The 13,523-nt window shown below is 35.3% G+C and overlaps 1 long non-coding RNA gene across 1 annotated transcript; it reads left to right on the forward strand.

Moving 5' to 3' along the window:
* Nucleotides 1-3,908: 3,908 nt before the first annotated feature.
* On the forward strand, nucleotides 3,909-9,964 carry LOC137641348 (uncharacterized). The gene is made up of 3 exons (XR_011044494.1): nucleotides 3,909-4,733; nucleotides 7,250-7,979; nucleotides 8,044-9,964. It is a non-coding gene; the product is annotated as an uncharacterized lncRNA (long non-coding RNA).
* The last annotated feature ends 3,559 nt before the right edge of the window (nucleotides 9,965-13,523 follow it).

Raw genomic sequence — 13,523 nt, forward strand, 5'->3', positions numbered from 1 at the left:
TTATTATTATTATTATTATTATTACTATTATTATTATTATTATTATTATTATTATTAAATGCTAAGCCACAACCCCAGTTGGAAAAACAGGATGCTATAAGCCAAGGGGCCCCAACAGGGAAAATAGCTCAGTGAGGAAAGGAAACAAGGAAAAATGAAATATTTTAAGAACAGTAAATACACCAAAATAAATATTTCCTATATAAACTATAAAACTTTAACAAAACAAGAGGAAGAGAAATTAGATAGAACAGTGTGCCCAAGCAAGAGAACTCTAACCCAAGATAGTGGAAGCCCATGGTACAGAGGCTATGGCACTACCCAAGATTAGAGAACAATGGTTTGATTTTGGAGTGTCCTTCTCCTAGACGAGCTGCTTACCATAGCTAAAGAGCCTCTTCTACCCTTACCAAGAGGAAAGTAGCCATTGAACAATTACAGTGCAGTAGTTAACCCCTTGTGAGAAAAAGAATGGAATAAATACTTTCATTTGCAAATTGCCTCCAGCATTGAATTGTGAAGCAAAACTGGTTGATGACGATCTGTGGACTACGAAATTTGTGTCCATGAATTAAACCATTTGTGCTTCGGTTTTGACACGTATGTTCATTTTCATGTTCAGTGTAGACTTGTTTTAAAGTCTCGTTTACTTACTTGTTTACTTGCTTTGGGTTTAAATCCAACCCTCCACTGAAGTCGAGTGAACTACTTCTCGGGCGGGTCCATATTAATCATCTAACGAAACATTTTCATTATAACTTATACAATTCTTTGATTGTAGCATCTTCCAAATCATATGATCTTGTGAAAAGTAATGTCTTTAGTTTCTTCTTAAATTCAATCATATTTAAATCGTGTATCACCTCGTAGAGAGAATTGAGGGAAATTTTGTCGTATTCATTCTGATAGCTCATTGAGAAAAAGGTGAATATGTGTATGTAAATATCAACCACAATGGCATTTTACCGAATTCAACCTGCGGAATATATATACACTGGATTTCATCTATAATAATAGCTTCGTGCTGGGCAGAGATTTGAAGCGAGTATTAATGATATATATGTATGTATGTATGATACATGTGTGTGCATGCAGTACCAACTCCAATCAAGTTTCAATGCATATTGCGTGCTCAATTATTTGTTGATTATCATAATAAGTTGCAGCAAATTTGCAACCAGGTATGAATCTCTCTAACGTCGTAGGGGGGACGGGTTCTGTGGGGGGCTCCTAGTGGGGGGGGGGGTTATTTCAGGAGTGGTAATTATGAGTGGTCAGTGTGCGTGTAGGGGAACTGTTTTTGGAAGATATAAATTATGGATTAAATTTATATACATTATATAAATTAAGTCGTGAAAAAAAAATGTATTGGTAACCCCAAATTTAGCTTCTGTGTTCTTAATGAGCCTCACGTTTATTGAATTGTGCTATGATCTTTAAAAATTTATTTATTTACTAAGCGTATTAACTCGAAGCAAATATACGTAGTTTGCTTAACCATATTGATATATTAGGTTAATTTACATTAAAGGCTGTTTCCTGGTCCTATCACCAGTGGTGCCAGATATGGGGATATATCCCTAGATTTGGGGATTTATCCTTAGATCTGGGGATTTTGGATGACTGGTGACGATATTCTGTACATATTTCTATGAAGAAGAAACAGATGAGTAAACCTTTATATCGTTGCAATTAGACAGGTCACACACGGGGGAACCCTTCGCTCTAAAGGACCTACAAATCTGTATGCCGTACACAATCTTAGGTATTTCGAGTATCACACATCCTATTCCGTGTTCATTTTCAAATCCATATATTATCGAAGCACTCGGGAAACGAAAAAGTCTCCATTTTCTTCTTGAAAGCCTTAATATATTCAGTCTTTCGAATGTCTAGTGGTTGCTTATTGTATAGTCATGGGGCCGTATATTTTAAAGCTATAGACCTACAGTAAAGGTTTAAAGGCCACTCATGAATGGCAGAAGCAAGGGACAGATGCATTGCCCTATCGAGTAGGACTATGCCCTAGAGACTGACCATATGTTCATATGATCAGCCCCTCTCCGCCCAAGCTAGGACCAAGGAGGGCTAGGAAATGGCTGCTGATGACTCAGCAGATAGACCTATAATCTTCCCCAAACCCCCCTCCTTAGCTTACAAAGATGGTGAGGTTGCAGCGGCCAAAGGAAATTGACATGTATCTTGGTTCCAATAACTTAAAACCATCTAACTATTCTCGTGTCAACACAATTTGTTAGCTGCACAATATGTCTCTTAGATATTTTGGACGTCCGGTTCTGATAACTTAATGAGTCATTTCACAGACTCTATCCCTTTACCCCCATGGACGTACCGGTACGTCCTTGCAAAAAAATGCTATAAATTTTTTTTTTCATATTTTTTATAATTTTTAGAGAAAATTCAGGCATTTTCCAAGAGATTGAGACCAACCTGACCTCTCTATGACAAAAATTAAGGCTGTTAGAGCAATTTAAAAAAAATATACTGCAAAATGTGCTGGGAAAAAATAACCCCCTGGGGGTTAAGGGTTGGAAATTTCCAAAGAGCCTGGGGGTAAAAGGGTTAATAAGCAGCCAATGTTATTCAATAAGTATAGGAGCGATCTTTTCTCGAGGTGGGACACCTTTTATCAATCATGCTGCTATGTTAATTATGTTTTGTAATATCTTAAGTTGTCATTTGAGATCATAACAGAGCGAGTTTCAATAGTCAATTCCGGAATTAACACAAGCCTTATCATAATCTGTTTGCCTTACTTCTGGAGTGACGTCATTATAACATAACAGAAAATGACGAATGGACTTGTCCAGTGTAGTTCAATACCAGGGAAGCCGGACAATCGTTTAGCAGTTGTCCAAAGTTATTCGTTTGGTTTTAGAAAGAGACAGATTCGACCGGCGGTTATCCTTATTAGCCGAACTTACAACTAAAAGTAAAGTTTATTTGATTTTGGGATCACTTGAAGGTCCCTCACCCCAAAGTTTCTCACCTGAAAATCCGCAACCCTGAGAGAGAGGATCTTTCGGTGATAGTTTAAAGATTAATAGAACACTCAATCGTAAAATCAAAGTAATTTATTGAAGCGTACGATAATACCCAAAATGCGAACTCGTTAATATGGATATTGTGCAACATGTTCACTTAACTTCTCGAAACCATTTTTAGAAAATCTGTCATGTCACACGAATCACTGCAGGTTTGAGTTTAACAATTCTTGCAGCCACGCATTGGCATTACAGAGCATGATATATCGATTTCTTTTGTAATCCTAGGACCGTCTAACGTTACTATTTATTTGCTTAGAAGTATGAAAAACACACTTCCCACCGAAAAGCTGTTGCAGTCAATCATAATTTTTTTTCCAGATAGGTTTACTAGACGTCTTTGTTCCTCCAATTCGTTGACCCCAGGAATACGTTATGAACTATGAACCCACTTCTGCAGTCACAATCTATAACTATAACTATTATACTGTAGTATAACTATCTTTGTTATTTGTGAAATTTTACTTAAACTTTAACTAGTAAAGTAAGGCAAAGTCTCTTCAGCAGGTATGTTCCTGTGTACTAGTTCCCTGTCATTTGTGGCCAATAGTTTGAGGTGTGGTGTTTTTTGACAATTTGATTAATACAACCAATGATTTGTGATTTGTTCAACAAATAAACCTCTTGTATTTGTTAGGGCTATCATGGATATCTTGTAACTAAATAATTTTTTGTTTTATTTATGCCTGGCAGTAAACTCGGCTGTTAACATTAGATAGTCAACTAGTAATAAGTGTCTTAAGCTTGGAATGAATCTTGACCTAATTTGGGGAGAATTTAGTCTAAGTTTAGAAGTAGGCAAAAGTGAAAATGTTGCTAAAATGTCCTTTCCAATTCTTTCCAGATTTGTACTCCAGTTTGCTTGTGACGCTGAGGACTAAAAGAGGACACAAAGGCTGTGATGCAACAAGTTGAGAAATTGCAAGATCTTGAATCCTATGTCTTCTGTAATTGCCAAGTTAAGTATGACGTCATCAAAGATGAACTGATTATGTAAATTTCGCTTGAATAGTGAAATTGTTTTTAGGTTCTATGCTTTTTAGAAGACAGGTTAGATTTGGGAGCATTTAGTGCTGGTATGAAGTTCCTCAATCACGTACAGAATAATATCAGATTATGATGAGTAAATAACAGATATTTAAAATCTTTATATTGGTGTTCTATTTAGTGATAGGCCTCGTAGGATTCACCTAAGTTATGTTCGATCAATTATCATAAATTTGTTTTGATTGATGTTTTTTTTTTTTTTTTTTTTTTTTTTTTACTAATTCCTGGTAGATGGTAAGCTTTGATTAAATTAATACATTTTTGTAAAAAGAAAAATTCAAATGCAAGTATAATTTAATTCTACATCTCCATATAGGCATTGAATAATACTCACCTAACTGTTGGACAACAAAACTCAAGTTTACTTTTTGGTAAAACTATTTTAGGAAAAATGAGATACGTACAATAGGTAAAAGCAAAAATTCTGTGGAAATGTCCTTTTCAACTCTTCCCGATTTTGTTCCAGTTTGCTTTTGGTATTCTTTCGCACTGAAGCCTGAAGGAGGTGCAGACGTTGATGTTCAAAAAGTTGAAAAAGGTCTGTGATATCTTGTCTTCCGTATGAGCAGAGTTGAAGTATGATATCTTCAATAGTCTAATTCTGTAAACTTCGTTTGGATGGTAAGTTTAGTATGAAAGTTGTCTGCTTTTCTTACTTACTTACTTGTTTACTTGTTTTGGGTTTAAATCCAACCCTCCACTGAAGTCGAGTGAACTACTTCTCGAGCGGGTCCATATTAATCATCTAACGAAACATTTTCATTATAACTTATACAATTCTTCGATTGTAGCATCTTCCAAATCATATGATCTTGTGAAAAGTAATGTCTTTAGTTTCTTCTTAAATTAAATTGCTCCCTTTAGGTCCTTCATTTCAGTTGGCAGTTTATTAAAATGTCTAGGCGCACAGTAGCTAAAAGCCCTTTCACCAAATTTACTATTTGTTCTTGGTTCAGATAGCCTATGTTTGTCACTCATGTGTCTTGTGTTAACATTTGTTTCTAGTTCTATTTTATTCAGGCATTCTTTTAGATATTTTGGTTAATTTTGGTTGAGTATCTTAAACGTTAGTAAGAGTAGCTTGTATTCAATTCTCGCTTTTACCGGCAGCCAGTGTAATTTAATTAGTGCAGGGGTAACTCTTTCCCTATTGTGTAGTCCTTTTATTAATCTAGCGGCTCTGTTTTGTACTCTCTGAATTTTCTTCAGCTGATAATTTTCAGAACCTAGGTTAGATTTTGTAGCATTTAGTGCTAGAGTGAAGTTAGACTGGACTAGATTGAGTAAATATCCGCTATTGAAGAAATGTATTTGTAGGTATTGGTTTTCTATTTTATGAGATCATTTTTTTAATAGTGCAGTCTTTAGATTAAAACTTCAGTGATAAGGATCCTCCAAACTGTATTAGATCAAAGAATCTTACACATTTTTTGCTGGATTATTTTTCTTTTTTAGTAAATCTCGTCATTTGGAAAGCTTACATTAAATTAATGCTTTTTTTGTTTTAAAAATTGTTTTAAACTCGAGTAATTTTAGGGTTTAGTTCTATATTTCTGTTTAGTTGTGAGATAGGTCAGCTACTTAAAAAATAAACATTTTAGATAAAAAAAAACTTAAATCAACCTGATTTTGGCAAAAGTTTTCAGGTTGGTGTGTGAAGCTGTAAATCGGTTAACAAGTTAAATTCTTATTGTAAGTGGGTAGCAAAGGATTTTCTACTCATAATTGTATGAATTTACAGTTGAAAACTTTACATTGGAACTCGAGCACATCTTTTTATCAGTTCTGAAAGTATCCTAGATTTTTTTTTTTTTTGGGGGGGGGGGGGGGCGGGGGTCCTGAAATATTCTAATTTCTTCACCAAAATATCAAAATATTTTGGTCTTTAAAATATGATAGTTTTTGTTGCTTAAATCATCCTAATCTTTTTGGAGCTTGGAATATCTTGCTTTTGGGTGCTTAAAATATCCTACTTTTGGGGGCCTAAAATATCTTGCTTTTGGGTGCTTAAAATATCCTACTTTTGGGGGACCTAAAATATCCTACTTTTGGGGACCTAAAATATCCTACTTTTGGGGACCTAAAATATCCTACTTTTGGAGGCTTAAAATATCCTACTTTTGGGGCCTAGAATATCTTACTTTTGGAGGCTTAAAATGGTCCTACTTTTGGGGACCTAAAATATCCTACTTTTGGAGGCTTAAAATATCCTACTTTTGGGGCCTAAAATATCTTACTTTTGGAGACTTAAAATAACTTACTTTTGTGGTTTAAAGTGTCTTACTTTTGGGGGCTTAAAATATCTTACCTTTGGGGCTTTAAAGTATCTTTCTTTTGGGGCTTAAAATGTCTTACTTTTTGAGGGCTTAAAATATCTTACTTTTTGAGTGCTTACGACATCCTACTTTTGGGGGTTTAAAATGTCTTACTTTTGGGGGTTTAAAATATCTTCCTTTTTGGGGCTTAAAATATCTTCCTTTTTGGGGCTTAAAATATCTTTCTTTTGAGGCTTAAAATATCTTTCTTTTGGGGGGTTGGAAATATCTTCCTTCTTGGGGCTTAAAATATCTTCCTTTTTGGGGTTTAAAATATCTTACTTTTGGGGGCTTAAAATATCTTACTTTTGGAGGGCTTAAAATATCTTTCTTTTGGGGCTTAAAATATCTTACTTTTGGAGGGCTTAAAATATCTTACTTTTGGAGGGCTTAAAATATCTTTCTTTTGGGGCTTAAAATATCTTACTTTTGGAGGGCTTAAAATATCTTTCTTTTGGGGCTTAAAATATCTTACTTTTGGAGGGCTTAAAATATCTTTCTTTTGGGGCTTAAAATATCTTACTTTTGGAGGGCTTAAAATATCTTACTTTTGGAGGGCTTAAAATATCTTACTTTTGGAGGGCTTAAAATATCTTACTTTTGGAGGGCTTAATACTTTTGGGGGGTTAAAATATCCTACTTTTGGGGACTTTAAATATCCTACTTTGGGAGCATTAGATATCCTAATTTGTTTTCGATTGAACTGATCTATTAAACATATATTGTTGCTTGAAAATGACTAAAAACCGTACTAAATTTTGTTCTTTACAAATCTTGATTAGTAATTTTCTGAGAGTTCCTATTAACACTTTTGTCTTTCAGGTTAATGTGGACTTCTACTTGGTTGCTTAAAACAATTTAACCAAAAGGATGATGCACATTAAAGTTAAAGTTAAAGTTGAAGTTGCGGGTCTCCACTCAGACGATCTACATCATTCTGCTCGGGCGACCTTTAGCCAGCGGGGACTATCACTTGCCCCCTCTAACCTCCCCGCCAAGGCGCCACCCTGGGGAGTACCCCCCGATAGAAGGTCTCACGCAAGGTCTATAGTATTCTATAGACCTTGGTCTCACGATATCCATGTCCCGGCGGGGGACGCGAACTCGGGACCTCTGAAACAGAAGCCTGGTAACGTTCTTCAGTGGGAGAAGATCAAGAACACCTTTTTTGGGCATTTGTAGGAATGCCCAAATTTAAATTAGCGTTTACAATGAGGATTTAAGTATCTAGTTCAAGTATTAAATCTTGAACAATGTGCTCAGTTATATGGCTAGCTGAGTAATTTTATTAATTTCATTTTCAGTTCCATGAATTTAACTTTTATACATTACATTCCCATTCAAAATTGTTTTAATGAATAGTTGACGACTTAAATTTGGTTAGGAATCAATTTAGGCCTTTTTAAAACCGTGTCAATAACTAGGATTGTAATCTTGCGTAAACTAACCTGAAGTTTTTAGAGCTAAATTATATTTCATTTTCATCAATTGGGTGGCATCTGGGAAAAATCTTATTGTGGAAATCCTAGTGATGAAATTTCAGTCATTTCAGGTAGGAGTCATTTCAGGTAGGAGTCATTTCAGGTAGGAGTCATTTCAGGTAGGAGTCATTTCAGGTAGGAGTCATTTCAGGTAGAGGGTGTATAACAGGAGATCTACCAGGTAGAGGCTGGGATATTTCAAGTAGGAGTTATTTCAGGTAGAGCCGGGGCTATTTCAAGTAGGAGTCATTCAAGGTATGTGTTTTTTCAGGTAGAGGGCAGATTATTCTAGGTAGAGACTGGGATATTTCAAGGGGTTATTATTTAAGGTAGTACTTTCACGTAGAGGCTAGGATAGTCAGGTAGGAGTTCTTTCAGGTAGAGGCTGGGCTGTATCAGGTAGAGGCTGGGCTGTATCAGGTAGAGGCTGGGCTATTTCAGGTAGAGGCTGGGCTATTTCAGGTAGAGGCTGGGCTATTTCATTTAGAGGCTGGGATATTTCAGTTAAATTTTAGTCTTGTGATATCATCAGGATTTATTTATTTAATCCAAGGCGGTTGGACATTCAAATCATGAGATCCTAGAAGCCAAATTTTCCTAAGGTTTTTTATTTGTCAATTTTGACTTTCAAGAATTGAGTATTTCTAGTAAGATTTTGAAAACCTTTGAGTATTAAACAGTTTTTAGTTTGTAATCTATATCTCTTTTAAAGTTCAGGAAAAAGGAACTGTTAGTAAATTAGTTGGGAAAATTTTAAACTAGTGTTATTGTATTGGGAATGAATAGTTATATAAGAGTAATAATTTATCCCGTGCCAAAACCTTGTTGATGGAAATAAGGTTTTTGTTTTTAAGTGTACATAATTTATCTCTGTGGCATTTGAATTAGGCTGCTTTAAATGCTTATTTCAAGGTGTGTTCTTGTTTAGCCTTTGAATTTTTCTTTCTGTCCTATAAGCTTAAGGTTCCTTAACACAAAACCCTTTCTAGTTTCAATAGTATACCTTGGATAGTTGATCCCCCACATCATGTTTTAGATTTTATAAAGGGTAATACCTAACAAATGGATTTGAAGTAATCTAAAGTTTAAATACACTATTGGTCCTATTTTTAAAAATCTAGAGTAAATATTTTAATGTCCGTAATTTGTATGAAAGCTTATCCCTCTTTTATTTTTAAATTTGTAAGATTCAGTATTTGATTAAATGTCCATCCTCCCCATGTTAAATCTCTCTCTCTCTCTCTCTCTCTCTCTCTCTCTCTCTCTCTCTCTCTCTCTCTCTCTCTCTCTCTCTCAATATATGTAAGTTAGTAACTAGAGTAGTTTATAGAAGATTCTAGGAGTATACTTTGAAATAAAAAGTTATATAATATAGGTAAAGGAAATGTTATTGTACATGTTTTTCATATTTTAATTAGATATTGTTAGAGAAGCTTAAATTTAAGTTTAGGAAAGATGGTTTTAAAACTTTGTGCTTTTGGGAAGGTCGAAAGGCTGATTTGTTGATTGGTATAGATTTAAATACTAAGAATTAAAGTAGGACTTGAACATTGCTGGATAATACAGAATAGTGAATAGATTTAGGTGATCATTGACAGACGAGATGGTTAGATTTCATGTGAAATGACTAGGAGGACTTTGGTGTGAAATAGCGAGGAAGGCTTTGGTGTGAAATGGCTATGAGGGCTTTGGTGTGCAATGGCTAGGAGGGCTTTGGTGTGAAATGCATAGGAGAGTTTTGGTGTGAAATGGCTAGGAGGACTTTGGTGTGAAATGACTATGGGAGCTTTGGTGCGAAATGACTAGGGGAGCTTTGATGTGAAATGGGTAGTAGGGCTTTGGTGTGAAATGGCTAGGAAGACACTGGTGTGAAATGGCTAGGAGGGCTTTGGTGTGAAATGGATAAGAGGGCTTTGGTGTGAAAGGGCTAGGAAGACTTTCGTGTGAAATGGCTAGGAGGGCTTTGGTGTGAAATGGATAAGAGGGCTTTGGTGTGAAAGGGCTAGGAAGGCTTTGGTGTGAAATGGATAAGAGGGCTTTGGTGTGAAAAGGCTAGGAAGGCTTTGGTGTGAAATGGATAAGAGGGCTTTGGTGTGAAAAGGCTAGGAAGGCTTTGGTGTGAAATGGATAAGAGGGCTTTTGTGTGAAATGGATAAGAGGGCTTTGGTGTGAAAGGGCTAGGAAGACTTTCGTGTGAAATGGCTAGGAGGGCTTTGGTGTGAAATGGATAAGAGGGCTTTGGTGTGAAATGGATAAGAGGGCTTTGGTGTGAAAGGGCTAGGAAGGCTTTGGTGTGAAATGGATAAGAGGGCTTTGGTGTGAAAAGGCTAGGAAGGCTTTGGTGTGAAATGGATAAGAGGGCTTTGGTGTGAAAAGGCTAGGAAGGCTTTGGTGTGAAATGGATAAGAGGGCTTTTGTGTGAAATGGATAAGAGGGCTTTGGTGTGAAAGGGCTAGGAAGACTTTGGTGTGAAATGGCTAGGAGGGCTTTGGTGTGAAATGGATAAGAGGGCTTTGGTGTGAAAGGGCTAGGAAGGCTTTGGTGTGAAAGGGCTAGGAAGGCTTTGGTGTGAAAAGGCTAGGAAGGCTTTGGTGTGAAGTGGCTAGGAAGTCTTTGGTGTGAAATGGCTAGGAAGTCTTTGGTGTGAAATGGCTATTAGAGCTAGAAAGTGGGAGGGTTAGTATGTGAGTGTGTGAAATGGTAGGGCTTTGGCTAATATTAGTGATATTCCTCATCTTATCTTAAGCTACATGAACATACCTTGAAATTAACTTCGATTTTTTAAAAATCAGATTGTTCCTTGTAATACATAGCTAAAGTTTCAGAACTCCCATTCCCACTCCTTGATCCTACCCCCTCCCAATTTGGAAAGATTTAAAAAAAAAAAAAATAAAGGGAACGTTCATATGACTGAGCCTCCCTCCCCATATGGCCCCCTCCGTCTTCTGGTATCAGTACTTGCCATGTTCCTCACCAATGAAAGGCCAAAGGGCCCATGAAGTATATATCTTGCTTTTGACTGGAACCACTGTTCATTTAGACTGTTTATAAACTTCCCATGTACGGGACTCGTTCATTCTTTTGCTGGTTTAATGAGAGGAGGAGACTGTTAACTTGGTTATGTTGTATTCTCAAAATGCTAGACTGGGTGCTATGGTGAACATGTTTAGTCCAATTTGGTTTCCTTGAAATCTTGTCAGGGTAGATTCTGACTTGTCAATTCTAGTCATGATTAATAATTCAGTCAGGTTAAAGGATCTTTAAAGCCTCAAATGATTTTAGATATTGGTATTTCGTGCTTTTAAATATTTTTTAAATCTAGTTTAAATATTTTCAAAATTTTAATCTTGAATTGTAGGAGATTGTAATGTCAAATTGAACAGGTTTCTATTGTGCATACACTGTAATTTGTTTCAAACTAGATCAAATTTGTCATGTATTGTGTAAATTGAGTTATGAAAAACTTTTTGTCAAGATAGTGATTTAAATTATGTCCAAGAATGTGTGAGTTTTCTATGTTAATGTGAAATTAGTAACTGTATTGCTAAATGTTTCAGTTTTATCTGTCAATGAAAATCAAAAGATTGGAAAAATTAATTTAGTTTTAAACTTTGAGATAACTTTCTTTAAAAAGGTGTTGACTTTGCAAGTCTTGCGATCCAGTGCTTTCCATTACACTTAGATATCCGAGCTCTCTGAAAAGGGGTCCAGCTGGGACTATAAATGTCCCAAGATATCTGATTCCTACTGTTTCTGTTCAGGACATAAAGAAGGGATAAAGAACTGCTGTAAGTCATTTTAGAAGAAATGTGTAATACATACTTGAATATATTGTTGTTGGTATAGCTTTAGTTGTTAGTGGGGAGTTACTGCCAATGTTGATTTGGGGAATTAAGGAATTATTGAAGTCCTTATTTATGTAATTCAGGATCAGGTAACCTAGTTTTGGGGATGTTTATACAGGGTTAAGTTATATGGCTTCAATTTAATTTAGTTTAATCTGATCTTGGTTTATGTGTGTCTAAAATTTCTCCATGATTAGGCAAAGGGGTCCAAACTGAAGTTTGACTTTTTAAGGTTAGATTTTGTATACATACCGTTATACTGATGTACAGGAATGAATCTTGTGTAGTAATTTACAAAAAATACCTGCTCTGAAGGTATACTTTTTTGTGCAAGGAAACTTTGTAATTCAGAAAACTTAGACATAATCTGATAAGCCTCTGAAGCTTGTACGAAACATCAAGTCAGGGCATTGGTGTTATATTGTAATAAATTATATAACTCGCCAATTTCTTTTAATTTTACTGACACTTGAGATTTAAATGTACAATTTGAGTTGTTTACGTGTAACAAGATCACAAGTTCTACGCTATTTTTTCTAGACAACTAAAGCCAAAAACTGTTAGATTAACTGAAAGCTTAATAAAGTCCGATCTGCTTATACTAAAGTCCCTTACGTTTAAATGCTAATATATTTAAGGCTAACGTCATAAATTGGTGATTAAAACTATTCAAAACTTTAGTTAACTTACGCCCATGTTGAGTAAATGTGTAGTACCTTTAGGTACTCTAAAACTAGAAGTTAGACCATTAATCTCCAAAGCACTTTATCAAAATTTATGTAAGTGCCATAAGAAAAATCCTTAAAAATAAGTTTTTAGAGATTTTAATGTCTTTATATTTCATTTACCCAGAGTTTAGCTTATAAATCATCCCCTAATTCTGTATTTGAAACTTGCAACTTCTTTTTAGTTATGTAGAGAATTTCAATATTTTCATATAGATGTGAAGTACCGAAACCTTTACTGATTTGGTGGGAAAGTTTTGAATTTCAATTGGTTGCTTTAGATTTAGTCAATCTGCGGAATTATCTTTAACAAAAACGTAGTAAACATTATTCAAGTGGAATTATACTTTCTTTAAGATTGGGTAAAGTACACTTTCAAATGTCTCCACTTTCATTGATTTTAATGTAGATATTACCCTAATCTTTAGGTAACTTGAGGGGGAAAAGAAAAAGGTCAGATTGTCCCTATGAATATACGCAAATGTAATTTTGATAACTGGTTCACGACAGTAAGCTCAGAGAATGTACCCCTTATGTTGCTGCTCTCCCACTAAAATTAAACCTTTGGATTGAATTTAGGAATTAATTGAAGCAGGAGCATTCCTTGTACATCAGTAAATTTATAACAAGCAATGAACGAGTGGCTGGATGATGTCTGGTGTAAGTGTTATGAGGAGGATCTAGTCTATAGAAAGGAATTATAGTCTCAACCTAGTTTAGTCTTTAATGAAAATTAGTTTGATTGGTTGCCGATTTCAATAGATCTGTGTAAAGGTTATCTTCGTGAGACACTTAGATTAGTTTTTGTTGGGTTAAATCAAGGTTGGCAAGTGTCTTTACCTCAGGTTAACTCCAAAAATTGAATCTAGATTTATACTAAATCATAGGAGATTGTGAGTTTAAATATTGAGATTAGGGTAAACTTTGTTCAGTAGGCAGCTCTAAAAATCTATTTTATTTCACGAAGGACAATATTAGTTATTTTCTTTGCATAATTGTCCAAAGGGGCGTTTCAAATCAAATAATTCTGGTGCTTAAGTTTATT

This window comes from Palaemon carinicauda, chromosome 1, assembly GCF_036898095.1.
Source record: "Palaemon carinicauda isolate YSFRI2023 chromosome 1, ASM3689809v2, whole genome shotgun sequence".
Taxonomy (NCBI): Eukaryota; Metazoa; Arthropoda; class Malacostraca; order Decapoda; family Palaemonidae; genus Palaemon; species Palaemon carinicauda.